The sequence below is a fragment of the Caretta caretta genome, chromosome 5 (genome assembly GCF_965140235.1).
Source record: "Caretta caretta isolate rCarCar2 chromosome 5, rCarCar1.hap1, whole genome shotgun sequence".
NCBI lineage: Eukaryota > Metazoa > Chordata > Testudines > Cheloniidae > Caretta > Caretta caretta.
The window spans coordinates 30429740-30443454 of record NC_134210.1 but is presented as its reverse complement, the minus strand read 5'-3'; the positions used below and the strand labels follow the sequence as shown (position 1 = coordinate 30443454).

The 13715-nt window shown below is 45.1% G+C and overlaps 1 protein-coding gene across 2 annotated transcripts in view; it reads right to left on the bottom strand.

The window, feature by feature from the left end:
- GHR (growth hormone receptor) overlaps window positions 1–13715 on the bottom strand; it is a 218400-nt gene that overhangs the window by 68418 nt on the left and 136267 nt on the right. The gene's annotated exons all lie outside the window — the stretch shown is intronic.

Genomic DNA, 13715 nt, shown 5'->3' with positions numbered 1-13715 from the left:
GACTCTGGGAATGCAACCAAGTGTAAAGGAACTCAGGTAAGACTCTCTTACCCTAAGTTAAATCACTTTTCATTTCACCTCTGAATTTGGCCCATGGACTCCAACTAATTTGTCTCATTGCAACATGTCATGGAGATGAATGCAGCAAACTATAAGAAAAGGCAGCTTAACAAGCCTCAAACATCTGACACAATAACTTTGCTCCAATAAAATGTGATGGGCTGACCCTTGTTTATACAAACCCTGCTTTAACTATTCAGTTAATAGAACTCACACAGCATTGAGCGTGACTTTTTAGGCTGCTTTCCAGGCTGTTTCCCAAGGCACTCCCCAAACTGCAACCCTTATCACCATAGCTAGAAGCACCAGGGCCATGGTGTATGTTTACTCCAGACACGACAAGATCTGAGAACCCTGGACATGAAATCGTGAGAATTTATAAAATAAACACTTTCCAGCTGGCATTTTTTCTGTTATTCTCTGTTTCTCGCCAACTTCCAGCCTTGATCCAAGGAAAATATGATAAACGTTAATAACCCGCTGGGAGTACTGAACAACCAACCAACTTCTCTATTAACTTTCTCTGCCCCAACCCAGGGTGAGACTTGTGCACTACAGCACTGACAGGTTCTTTCCTGATGCTTCAAATGTCAGCCTAATGCAAAGAAGGCATTATGCATCACCCATATAAATTCAGCTTCATAGAACAATTGGTGTTAGAGCCTGATGTGCCCCCTCCATGTTGCAGAAGTGAGTAAAAGAAGGGCCAGAATGGTCCCTGAAGCTGTGTGGAGGTGGGAACCCAAGCAGCATGCTTACCCCACCTCTGAGAGATCCCTGTGGGACAGGGCCAGCCTTTGGAGCAGATGGTGGCAACAGCAGGAAAAAGCTGCCCTTTGTGGTGTGGGGCTTCCTATAAACATGATCTGATTTTTAGTGGAAATCCATGTTGTAGTTAATATTTCCAGAAGCAGCAATACCTCTCTCCTCTGTGACTTCGACCCCACACACGGGGTGGGGAAGAATGCATAGCCATGGGAACCAGTCCCTGGTAACATGAGAGCTAGGCTGCCAGCAGTGGGGTGGCCCAGCAGCAGGTTCTCTCATGGCATCTGCAGGCTACAAAGCCCATACTAGCTCATAATGGAAAGGGGGACAATGGTCTATACACTCCCAACCTATGAAAAGAGGAGAGAAATAACCTAATCTCTCAGCTTTCGAGCTGCAGAGAACAAGACAATCGGACAGTCTCAGGGAGGGATTTGTGGCAGTGCAGAGGAGGCATGCATAAGCCCATGGAGCTCAAGAACCCCTGGTAAGAGAAACTGTTGGTTCAAAGTAAGAGATCCAATTCTGTGAAGTGCAGAATGCACTCAACTCCATACACTTCAATGGGAATTGAGGGCACTCAGAACCTTACAGGCCTGGGTCCCTAGCTGGGGGAGAGACAGGCGGAGGCAACCTTCTAGGCCCATCTTGCAAAGCGGAGAGGGGGGACAGTTTTCCACTGAGGAATCACTTACCTGATAGAAGTCCCTTGTTCTTCCTATTTTTTCCACTTCTCCCTTCTTGCTTTCCTCCATGGGGCCCATTCATTTCCACCATTGGTCCCTTTCTTCATCTTTCTCCTTGAGTCCCTGAAGTTCTCCTCCCATTTCATTTCTCACTACCTTTGGCACTCCTCTCTTCATGCTTGGGGGAGTTCTGCAGTATAATTTCATTCTGTAGTCATTATCAGAAATCTTCTGGCCGCTATGGGAGTTATTAGGGTGACACACCTGTCCCTCAAGGACCACCGATTTCATGGGGGGCTTCCAACGTGCGAGGGAGAGTGTTGCAGAAGTGGCTGACGTTCCTCTTTCACAGGCGCAACCCAACTAGAACCTTCCCAAGCACTCCCCTCCTCTTTCCTTACAGCTGCAACTCTTCTGCTAGCTTGTAAATGGGGTGGGGGGTAAGGGTGAAACTGGCCATGTTTAAATGCAATTAAAATTAGAAAAACAGATTTACTTACAGATCTGCAGAAGATGTTTGCAGTTACACAGTTAAGCCACCTAAAATAATTGTGCTGTGTGTCCTACACGGAATAGCAAGTAGTTGCCACTAGTGCTATATGATAAAACCAGAGCTGCCTATGAAATGGAAAGTAAGAAAATCTAGTTGGACTATCAGAATTCCATTTAGCAATTGCAACCTGGAATCATATAGGCACCAAGGATAACTGTTGATCAGTTATAGGATTCTGAGCACTCATGGAAACATGCTCAGTTTTAACGCTGCAACAACAATAAATCATATGAGCTGCCCAAGAGTTACCAGAGACAATGCAGTAAATCCTCTAACTGCTACAAAACCCCTCCCCGAAAGCTGTTATGAAGGAATTTAGAAGATATTGTCATCCTTGTTAAAAACCTTATAGAATGCAGCTGTTGCAGCATTTCAGCAATTTGTTATGAAGTTGACAGACAGATTTATTCCCAGCAAAGGCTCCTTGCTTGGAGAGACACATGGTATAGGATACTACATCATCATGTCAAATTCTTCAATTTGCAGAGCATCTTATAAGGCTATATATACGCAAGGTATATTTGAGGGTGCATCAACATTTCAACAATTAGTCCCTTTATCTTAGTCCCAGTCTCTCGCCCTCCCCCAACTCTTTGTTCAGTCTCATGTTCCTCCCCGCACCCAGCCAATTGGCTCCCAGCTCTCCCTCCATTTCTCTCACTAGTGCCCAGCACCAGTCTCCCCACCCTGACTCCCAGCTCCAGTTTCTTTGCTACGCAGAAATCCTAACTTGGAAGGATACATTATAGGAGTGATAAACCAGGTTTCATTTTCCATCCCAGTTTTAAAGACAGAATATGATGTGCAGCAATGTTAAGTGATTTGCCCACAGGACATAAGAACCAGAGCCAATAGCTGTACCCACATTTCCTGACTACCAAACTTATGCCTTAGCCATAAGACCAACCTTCCTCCCATTAACTGCATTTAAGTTAAATTTCTAATAACCTTTTTCTTGTAATATTATTTTTGATCAAATACAGTCATTGGCAAAAAATTATTGGCTTTTAAGACATATATGAGATCTTAGTGCTTTAAAAATACATATTGTATCCAAATCTTTGTAATGGAATGTTCAGAGTCCTTTCAACATAATTTAATAGATTTATTGACTATTGTAAAGATAAATTGCTTTTATTTGGGATTAAACATTCTGTCACATCCCTGGTGAGTGAAAGGGATACGTTTGAGAGACCAGTGAAGCAATTTACTAGCCAAAAAGTTGCACATTTATGCTTCAATGGACACTATCAGCCTAACTCACTTCTGTCTGAAATATTTTTATAGTACTGTTAAAAGTAACCACTGAAGAATAGCACTATAAGAGACTGCAGAAAAAATGTGTCTCTCTGTTCCTGCGGTCCCAGTTTATTCGATACATTTGACAGCACTTCCTATTTACTATTTTCACTGCATTCCTTTGTATAGTCGGACAGTTTCCTCATTGCTTGTGTATATCTTTCACACAGCAACATGGTGGAGGAGGGAGAAAAAACTCAGCAACATGGTGGAGGAGGGAGAAAAAACTCAAAAACAGGAAAATATGATTGTTAAACCATAAAAAGTGTTGGGGGGAGGGGGGGGAGACTCAGGGCTAGGTGTAAATATTTGTTCTCTATGTATATAAACCTCCCCACTGTATTTTCCACTGAATGCATCCAAAGAAGTGAGCTGTAGCTCACGAAAGCTTATGCTCAAATAAATTTTAGTCTCTAAGGTGCCACAAGTCCTCCTTTTCTTTTTGCGAATACAGACTAACACGGCTGCTACTCTGAAACCTATTTAAAACATATTATTGAAAACTAACTATATCACGGTTTCCCTCTAACTGAAATGCAGCTCTCATATGTTTGAATAGGTGATTACACATCTCAACTAAAGAAAGGATTCAGAAAGAACCATCTCCATACAGACTTGTGGAAAACTTCCCCTCTTAACCATCGCCCCTTTGCCGCTCCAGCTGTACAGAACAAATGTTGAAGTTTCCTAACAACTCCCAGCTTATACTTCACATATTCCCTTCCTGTCTGGCAGTGTGCATTCTGGTATGGTTTCCAAACGTCCCCTTGACACATGCTTGTGCAGGTAGGGCTGCATCTGCTACTAATTAGCAATGGATACTACAGCCTGGGTTTTAAATACAGCCTTTGAACAGATAGGAACTAGCCTCCCGCTTACAGATGCATTCCATTTACATTTCTATTTATTTTTTAAAAGATACATTCATTAGTGTGCATGCACACTAAACTCTTCGAACCCTGTCAAGGGCACCAGTTCATCTGCACAAACATTTCCAATATTTTTAGTAGTCCCAAAGTGATTTCTGTTGCTTCCCTGCAAATTGCAAGTCAGACAGGCATCATTCCTGAAAGCAATACGCACCCATCACAGACCTTTTCTGGTCACAGCAGTTAGATCTGAATCTAGGTTTGTACTGAATAATAGTCTGTCTTGAGCAGCAAGTAGAAAAAAACCCCCAACAAAATGTATTTGCAATACCTGTATATGCGTGCGCGCTTCAGAGATCTGATTTCAAAGGTACTGAGCATTTGCAGCTTTTCTATAGAATTACATGGGGCATGAGAGCCGAGGACTTCTGAAAAATCAGGCCAGTTGTTTTTAGGTTTATCATTTTTGGCCACGTATTTGACACATGCAAATGCATGTTATATCTGTATAAAAGCTGCACACAACATCCGCTATAATTTGGCTTCAGTGGTACAGAAACGTGCTTATGGGTTGCTTAGGCAGCTGTAAAAAGAAAAGGAGTACTTGTGGCACCTTAGAGACTAACCAATTTATTTGAGCATGAGCTTTCGTGAGCTACAGCTCACTTCATCGGATGCATACTGTGGAAACTGCAGCAGACTTTATATATACACAGAGAATATGAAACAATACCTCCTCCCACCCCACTGTCCTGCTGGTAATAGCTTATCTAAAGTGATCATCAGGTGGGCCATTTCCAGCACAAATCCAGGTTTTCTCACCCTCCACCCCCCCACACAAATTCACTCTCCTGCTGGTGCTAGCTGTGTAATGGAGGGAAAGGGCATTCCATTTGCTGTGTATGCACCTTTAAATTATTATATAGGGGTTTCCCTATGGGCTTCAGGGGCGACTGTGAGACAGTTGCACAATGGTACTTGTGTTCTATCCCTCCCATGGAGAGACTTCAGGTTGGTTCTCTCTCTCTGGTTGTTTTTTCATGAAGCATGGCAGAATTGGCCCCTGGAACATGCAGGGGGAGGAGTTAAATGATATGCTTTTTTCTCCAACCCATTTTGTGCACCTGGAAGAGCTGGGGGAAAAAGATTTAACTGCTGGACATCTGGGGGATTTCTAAGTATCCAGAAGTTCAAAGAGGGAGCTTTTCTTCAGGGAGGCACAGCAGGGATACAACATCCTTTAAGACAGGGGTTCTCAGGATAAATTTTTTGGTGGCTTCAGAGTGAGGCCACCAACTTTTGCTGGTGGCCGCTCTCACACTTTTTCCTGAAGTACTTAATTAGCATAAAGAAAAACAAATAAATATGCACATAGACATGTCCAAAACATTATAATGTATTTATTGCTAGCTAGTAAGTCTGCTGTGAAAAGTGATATTAACCAACATACAAGTATCACTTTTCACAGCAGACTTACTCAGCCCTGCCAAGCCTGGGGACAAATTAAGCCCTGGATGGGAGGCCAGAGGAGGCAGCTGGGGACTAGAACCTGAAGCCCTGCAGCTGGAGGCGGGGGCCTGCCACCGTGCAGCCGGAGCCCGGGGCTGAAGCCCAAAGCCTGAGCCCCATCACTCCAGGAAGGTGGGAAATTCACTGGCTGCCAGCTCCTCCAGCGTTGTACCCCAGGTGTTGGTCCAACCCCTGTTGGCGGCCCCAGCAACCAATACCAAGGAAATACATCCAGGAGCAACAGGGAGGGGCCACTACTTTGCCCTCCCCTTCCTCCTAATCAGAGCCCAGGAAGCTGTGGCCACAAGAAAAGCCCCTGGTGGCCGAATTTGAGAATCGCTGCTCTAAGATGGTTTCAGAGTAACAGCCGTGTTAGTCTGTATTCGCAAAAAGAAAAGGAGTACTTGTGGCACCTTAGAGACTAACCAATTTATTTGAGCATGAGCTTTCGTGAACGGTATGCATCCGATGAAGTGAGCTGTAGCTCACGAAAGCTCATGCTCAAATAAATTGGTTAGTCTCTAAGGTGCCACAAGTACTCCTTTTCTTTTTGCTCTAAGATGTTACAGCTGGATGAAGATTCTCCTGAATATATTTGTGAGAGCTTAGAAAGACACTCAGAGAAAAAGCTTAATAATCCTAAATGCTCCCCAGTGTCATGCTCTTTGAGCCAAATCTTGATCTCACTGCCTTCAACTGAACCAAGATTTGGCACAAAGGGAAGCATTTGGGATGGCTTCACACAACTCAGTGGAATTAAGAAATTTCTATGAAAACAAAACAAAACAAAAAAACTCTCCACATTTTTGAACAGCTTCAAGATATTTAGCAACAGAATTCTATTGTCTTTAACAGGAGTTCAGTAGCTAAATATACAGGATTGGGAAACAAATCCAGAGTTGAGACAGTAGGTGCTTGTCACCTCAGCACAATCCCCAATGCCACCTTATTCTGGCAAAGTTTGGGGGCTGGAATTTCAAGAATGTTTTGAAGGAGGGGGATGAGAAAGGGAGGGGGCTTGAAGCCACCTGTTCTTTAAAGATTAATTTGACAAAAGTAGTCCTGGCCTCTTTAACAACCTTAGCTGCCAAAATATGTTCCTGCCAGAAAATCTTTTACACATAGGCACTTTCGAAACTGTCTTTTGCCAGAGCTAGAACATACCAGAATATAACGGAGCAACAATTTCAGTGCCTAACATAGTCAAAGATTATAACTACCCTCGTGCAGAAAACAAATACCAAATCAGAGTGCCAGCAAACATGCACACAATAAATGGGACAGCCATACAACCCAATGTTAATTTAAAAGGCTTTCCAGACATTTTAGTCCAAAGGAAAGCTGCATGCATGAAATATTTGGCACCAGTAAAAGATTGGTGTTAAGAGACAAAGCAGATACATTCTGGAATTGGTGATTCACTAAGCATCCCTCTGCAGACTCCACAGCAATACTCCACAAGGACATTTGCTTCAAATTGTATAGCAAATCTATAGTATCTGCTGTGTTCAGTCAGTTTCTATTTTAATTTACAGAATTGATTTAGATGTATGGACACAAGCAACACTTTCTGATTTGCTGTCAATCTAGTCATAGCTATAGCAGTCAGCAAATGTCCAGGTCTAAATAAGTCTCCTTGTGTTTTCATGTATAAATTCCAATTCATTATAGAATAAAAAGTTCCTTCAGACTGGAAATTCCAAAATGATTACTGCACTTTTTGGTGCTTAAAATAACTTAGTCTTATAGCTAGGATCAGTCCTCGGTCATCTGTGACTCCAAATGAAAACTTTCCTAGCTATCTACTGCTTGTGATCCCTGCACGCCATGCAAGTTAGCATGAAAACAGATCCAGCTACTCACCATGACAAGTAGTGGAAAGGGTAAAGGTGTCTCCACGCTCAGGTGTGACTCACATACACTGTGGGTCTCAGAAGTCTACAATGCTCGACGATTACTGGGGTCTGTCGGTGTTACACTTGCCTCCATTAAAAGTTATGCACTACATACATAGCAGTTTGTTCTTGATACTTTTCAGAGTTAAGTTATATCCCTCAGTTTTCAGAGCCCACCTCTGTATACCACCCTTCACTTGCAGTATGTGCAGTTCAAATTCACCCCCTGCATCTGGTCCCAGAAGACATGTTCTTCTGGAAAAAGAAGGAGCTGTTGCCCCGTGTAACAATTTAATTAAAAAATAACTGTACAGTAGGGGTACGCTGACCTTTTCCTTCTCTATATAGGTTTAAATAAGCCCACCCCTCCAGTAATGTACTCATATATCTCTCAAATTAAACAGAATACATTTACTTTCTATGTGATCATTTTAAAGAGAACTATGAAGTCAAGGCAGATAAAAATGCTCCTTTATTGATTCACTTACATCAGTTGTCTGTTATTCATACATACTACACAAGTGTCATTCAACCTTGAAGCTCCACAAATCCACTTATTTAAGTAGGGCAGGGATTCTTCAGCTCAGTGACACGAGTTCATAGACTCAGGACTGGAGTAGCAGCTTGGCTTTGATAAATGGTTAGAATTTTTTAAAAGCTTTTCAAAAAGCACGGTTTCCCCCAAAGGGAATTGCTCCAGATACCAAGCAGCAAGATGCATTTTCCCAAATGAATTGATTACTCACATTCATAAGCATGAGAAAACTAAACTAAAGGAGACTTCTGCCTTTCCCTTTGCCTTTCAACTGCTCATTCTTCTGAGTTTTTTATTCTCCCATCCCACCCTCGGCTGACCAGCCTCATTCCCTGTGTGGGCACTAATGATACAAACTTTCTCTCTTCTTTGGGAAACAAACTATTTTCTCCAAAAGAAAAAGGAGTACTTGTGGCACCTTAGAGACTAACACATTTAATTGTAGCTCACGAAAGCTTATGCTCAAATAAATTTGTTAGTCTCTAAGGTGCCACAAGTACTCCTTTTCTTTTTGCGAATACAGACTAACATGGCTGCTACTCTGAAATTATTTTCTCTCTCTCACACACAGACACAGACATTTGTTCCCATCTGGTGGTAGAAAATTGTTTATTTTTCCCCAAATTTTCTTACAACTGCAGCCCATAGAAGGGGAAGTTACTCACCTTGCAGTAACTGAGGTTCTTTGAGATGTGTGTCCCTGTAGGTGCTCCACTCTAGGTGTCGGTGCATCCCGGCGCCGTTGATCGGAGATTTTTGGTAGCAGTGCCTGGCTGGGACGCAGGCGCTCAGTTGGTATCTCCCATCTCATTGGAATCTTCCTGAGCGCCTGCGTCCCACACCCCCCTCGGTTCCTTCTCTACTGTGGAGCAATTATACTAGTACTCCAAAGTAGAGAGGAGGAGGGTGGGGGAGTGGAGCACCCACAGGGACACACATCTCAAAGAACCTCAATTACTGCAAGGTGAGTAACTTCCCCTTCTTCTTCGAGTGCTGTCCCTGTGGGTGCTCCACTCTAGGTGAATGTGTAGCAGTGCTCACTATGGTCGGTGGGACTTTGGAGATTTGGCAGTGAGTACTGTAGAAAGTACTGTATGGCCTACTGTGGTGTCTGCCGTGGTATCTTGCGTGATAGCATAGAGTTTGGCAAATGTGTGTTCACATGACCATGTAGCTGCTCTACAGATGTCAGAAACGGGTACATTATGTAGGAAGGCAACAGACGTTGACATAGCTTGAGTGGAATGAATTCTAATGCCTTCGGGCGGTTGAATATTTTTAATACGGTAAGAGGATCTGATGCAGTCAGAGATCCACTTGGACAGACATTATTTAGAGATAGCTGTACCTTTTGATCTTTCAGTGATGGAGACAGAGTCATGGAGATTTATGAAATGGCTTAGCCCGGTCTAAGTAAAAGGCGATTGCTCACCTGACATCGAGAGTATGCAGGGATGCCTTGTGTGGAGTCTTGTGAGGTTTGGGATAAAAAGTAGGCAAGTATAGCGGCTGGTTAAGTTAGAAGGTGGATTCCACCTTAGGGAGAAATTTAGGATGTGGTCTCAGAGTGACTTTGTCTTTGGAGAAGATTGTGTTGGGAGGATGGGCCATCAGGGCGCTTATTTCACCTACTCTCCTTGCTGATGTTATTGCAACTAAGGAAGCTACCTTCATGGACATATGGAGAAGAGAGGAGGTAGCCAAAGACTCAAATGGAGGTTTCATGAGAGCATGAAGAACGAGGTTAAGATTCCATGTAGCTGCCGTTGGGTAAATTTCAGGGTAGAGATTTTGTAGGCCTATGTGAAATCGTTTTATGGTGGGAAAGTCTGTGGATGACAGGAGGACATGCGGAGTAAGTAAGGATACCATGACTGTCTGGGCCAGCCGCCCAATAAGCATGACCTGTGCATTATCATCTATAATCTTCCTAAGAACCTGTGTAGCAGAAGGATTGGTGGGAAGGCATACAGGAGAGAGTTGTTCCATGGGATGAGGAACGCGTCTCCTAGGGATGCAGTCCCGAGTCCCGCTCTGGAGCAAAACAGTCGACATTTTCAATTCTGGGTTGTGGCGAGGAGGTCTATTGACGGGGTGCCCCAGAGGGAGAAGAGCTGTTGCAGTATTGCGGGTTGCAGTTCCCATTCGGGTTCTGTTGAAAAGTGCTTGCTGAGTGCGTCGACAGTAGTATTGTGGCAGCTGGGTAGGCAATGATTCATATTTGATGTTGTGTGCACCAATTCAATAGTAGGATGGCTTCCATGCAAAGGGAGTGTGATCGGGCTCCCCCTTGTCTGTTGATGTAAAACATACATGCTATGTTGTCTGTTAAGACCCAAATAGATTTGTTCTTTATGAGAAGAAAGTGAAGGCATGCTCGTCGCACTGCTCTGAGCTCTAAGAGATTTATGCGTAGGCGTGTGTCTGATGTGGACCACCAGCCTTGTGCCCTGTGTCCCCCTAGACGCGCTCCCCAGCCCATTAGGGAAGCGTCCGTGGTGAGCATGAGCGTTGGGGATTGTTGCTGGAAGGGAATGCTTGTGCAAAGGTTTTCTGGTCTTGTGCACCAGAGTAGGGAAGCTAGAACATTGGGAGGAGGAGGAGTTAGCACCATCCCTAAGGCGTGTCTGTTGGGTTTGAAGTTGGAGTTGAGCCAGCCCTGAAGATATCTCATGTGTAGCCTGGGGTACGGGACCACGAAGGTGGTGGCTGCCATGTGACCAAGGAGCTGTAGGCAGATTCTTGCCTGTGTCCTGGGACGAATAGAGAGCGTGCTTATCAGTTGTGTGATAGTGAGGAATCTGTGATTTGGGAGTGAGGCTCTGCTCCAGATTGAGTCCAGATGAGCCCCAATGAACTCGATCTGTTGTGTAGGTGTCAGGGTGGATTTCTGGACGTTTATTTGGAGGCATAGGCTGTGAAAGAGGGAGATGGCGAAATGGGTAGTTTGAAATGTCTCGCCATAGGAGTGGCCCTTGATGAGGCAATCCTCCAGCTAGGTGAAAAAGCGTGTTTCCATGTCTGTGGAGGTGAACCACGACCACGGCTAGAGTCTTGGAAAAAGACTCTCGGCGCTGTAGAGAGTCCGAAAGGAAGAACTCTGTATTAAAAATGGTTGTGACCGATTGTGAATCGTAGGAAGTGTCTGTGAGCTGGATGAATTGGAATATGAAAATAAATGTCCTGGAGGTCGAGGGCTGTGAACCAGTCCCCTTGATCCAGTGCAGGAATTATTGTGCCCAGTGTGACCATCTTGAATTTTTGTATCCTCACGAATTTGTTCAGTCGGCGTAGGTCCAGTATAGGCCTCCATCCCCCGGTCTTTTTCTGGGTCAGAAAGTAATGGGAGAAGAACCCTTTCGCTCAATGTTGTGTCGGCACAGTTTCCACTGCACCTAGTTGTAGAAGGTGAACCACTTCTACGCAAAGTAAGTGCTTATGAGAGGGGTCTCTGAAGAGGGACGGGGAAGGGTAGGATATAAAGGGGATAGAGTAACCGGACTGCACTATTTCGAGCACCCAGCTGTCCTGTGTAATCCGCTGCCGGGCATGTTGGAAACTTTGGAGGTGGTGGCCTATCATAGAATCATAGAATATCAGGGTTGGAAGGGACCCCTGAAGGTCATCTAGTCCAACCCCCTGCTCGAAGCAGGACCAATTCCCAGTTAAATCATCCCAGCCAGGGCTTTGTCAAGCCTGACCTTAAAAACCTCTAAGGAAGGAGGCAAGTAGGCAGTGGATTGCCTAAGGGGCAAGTAGGCAGTGGATTCAAGGGGAGGTCCTGCAGACCCTCTATCAACATTTCAAAATTGTTGTTTATTTCCCGGTGGGTGGGAAGTGGTTGCTTGAGCTTGATTTTGATTTTGTCTGCGCTTAGGAGTCTAGCGCGACTCCTAGTTATGTCATATGAATTGGGTTGAGGCCGATAATACTATTGTGTGCATGGTCTTTAGTAGGGTTGGTAGTGTTGTCTCCTGGGAAAAGATGGGTGAACGCCCAGGGTATGCAGTGTCGCTCTAGAATCTTTCATGGTGTGGAGGAGTTCATGGTTTTTGTTTTTTTTTTCTTGAGAAAAGTTTATCCTTATCAAAGGGGAGGTCCTCCACTTTGGTCTGCAGATCTTTAGGGATGCCAGATGCAGAGAGCCATGAAGATCTGCGCATAACCACAGCAGCTGCAATAGTACGGGCTGCTGTGTCTAGATCTTCTTGTAGGGCCGTTCTGGACATTAATTGGCCCTCAACCAGGATTGATTTGAAGTCTGCTCTCCTACCCTCTGGAATGTAGGAGGCAAATTTGAAAAGTTTATTGTAATTATCGAAGTCGTAGCTGGTGAGGAGGGCAGAATAATTAGCAATTCTGAATTGCAGAGTGGAGGATGTGTAAACCTTGCGACCGAAGACATCAAGGCATTTAAGGTCCTTGTCTTGCGGGGTGGGCCAATATTGCGGCTGTTTTGTCTGTTCTGCAACTGCATCCATGACAAGAGAGTTCAGTTGTGGATGAGAAAATAGGAAGTCAGCGTCCTTTGCGGGAACATAGTATTTACGTTCAGCCTTTTGCAAGTTGGTAATAAAGAAGCTGGAGTTTGCCAGAGTGTGTCAGCTGGCTCCAAGAGTGCCTCGTTTATGAGGAGCACGATCTTTGTGGGCACAGAGGATGGAAGGATTCTGAGGAGTCTGTGTTGTGTTTCCTGAACCTCTTCTAGGGGATGTCTTGACTGAGTGCCACCCTCTTGAAAAGTTCTTGAAATTCTTTACAGTCATCCATGTTCTGTGGAGGCAGAGGAAGAGGGCTCCATCTGGAGCTGATGGAGAGTCAGGGGATCAGTGAGTCAGGATATGGTCCGTAGCTCATGTTCTCAGGAGGGGGTTCAGGCACTCTAGAAGTGGACGGAGCTGGAGATCAAGGCACAGAAGAAGGTAGTGGTTCGGTAGAAGAGGTCTGAGGGTGAGTGGTAGGAGGATGTGGCCAACGGTACCACTGAGGCCAAGGCAGAGGGTAGGAGAAGCCAGGTGCCATCCACGGATGGGTGAAGTAGGGAAACTGAGACTGGTGGTTGTGAGCTGTGACCTGAGCGGAAAAGGTTCCAGTGGAGGAGGAGAGGCAGATGGGGAGAACTCCGCCTGCTACTGTACATCAGGTTCGCTATCAGTAAAGGTAGCCAGTTCAGGTGGGGAGAGCAGCTGTTCAAAAAATGAGCCCTATTTGTCCAGGAGCGGGGAGTTAGGCTCAGGTGGCATTGAGAGGTCACCTTGAGTGAGAAACTGTTGCTCCTGCTCCCTGGGCAGCGCTGAGCCTGGACTGTGCTCTAGCGCATTGTCAATTGAAAGCCTCACTGGTGCCCCGGGGCACGTGGAGGAGCCCTGCAGGGGGTCCGCTGCTGGTGCGGGGGCGGGAGGCAGGTTCAGTGCTGACATTCTTCCCGGCACTGGAGCAGAGCGCGCAGTCCGCACCGCGGCTATTTTTAGCGCTGAAGTGCTTGGTGCCGCAGAAGCCTTCCCAGCACGGGAGGTCGGGTTCCTGCCTCTGCGGGAACCA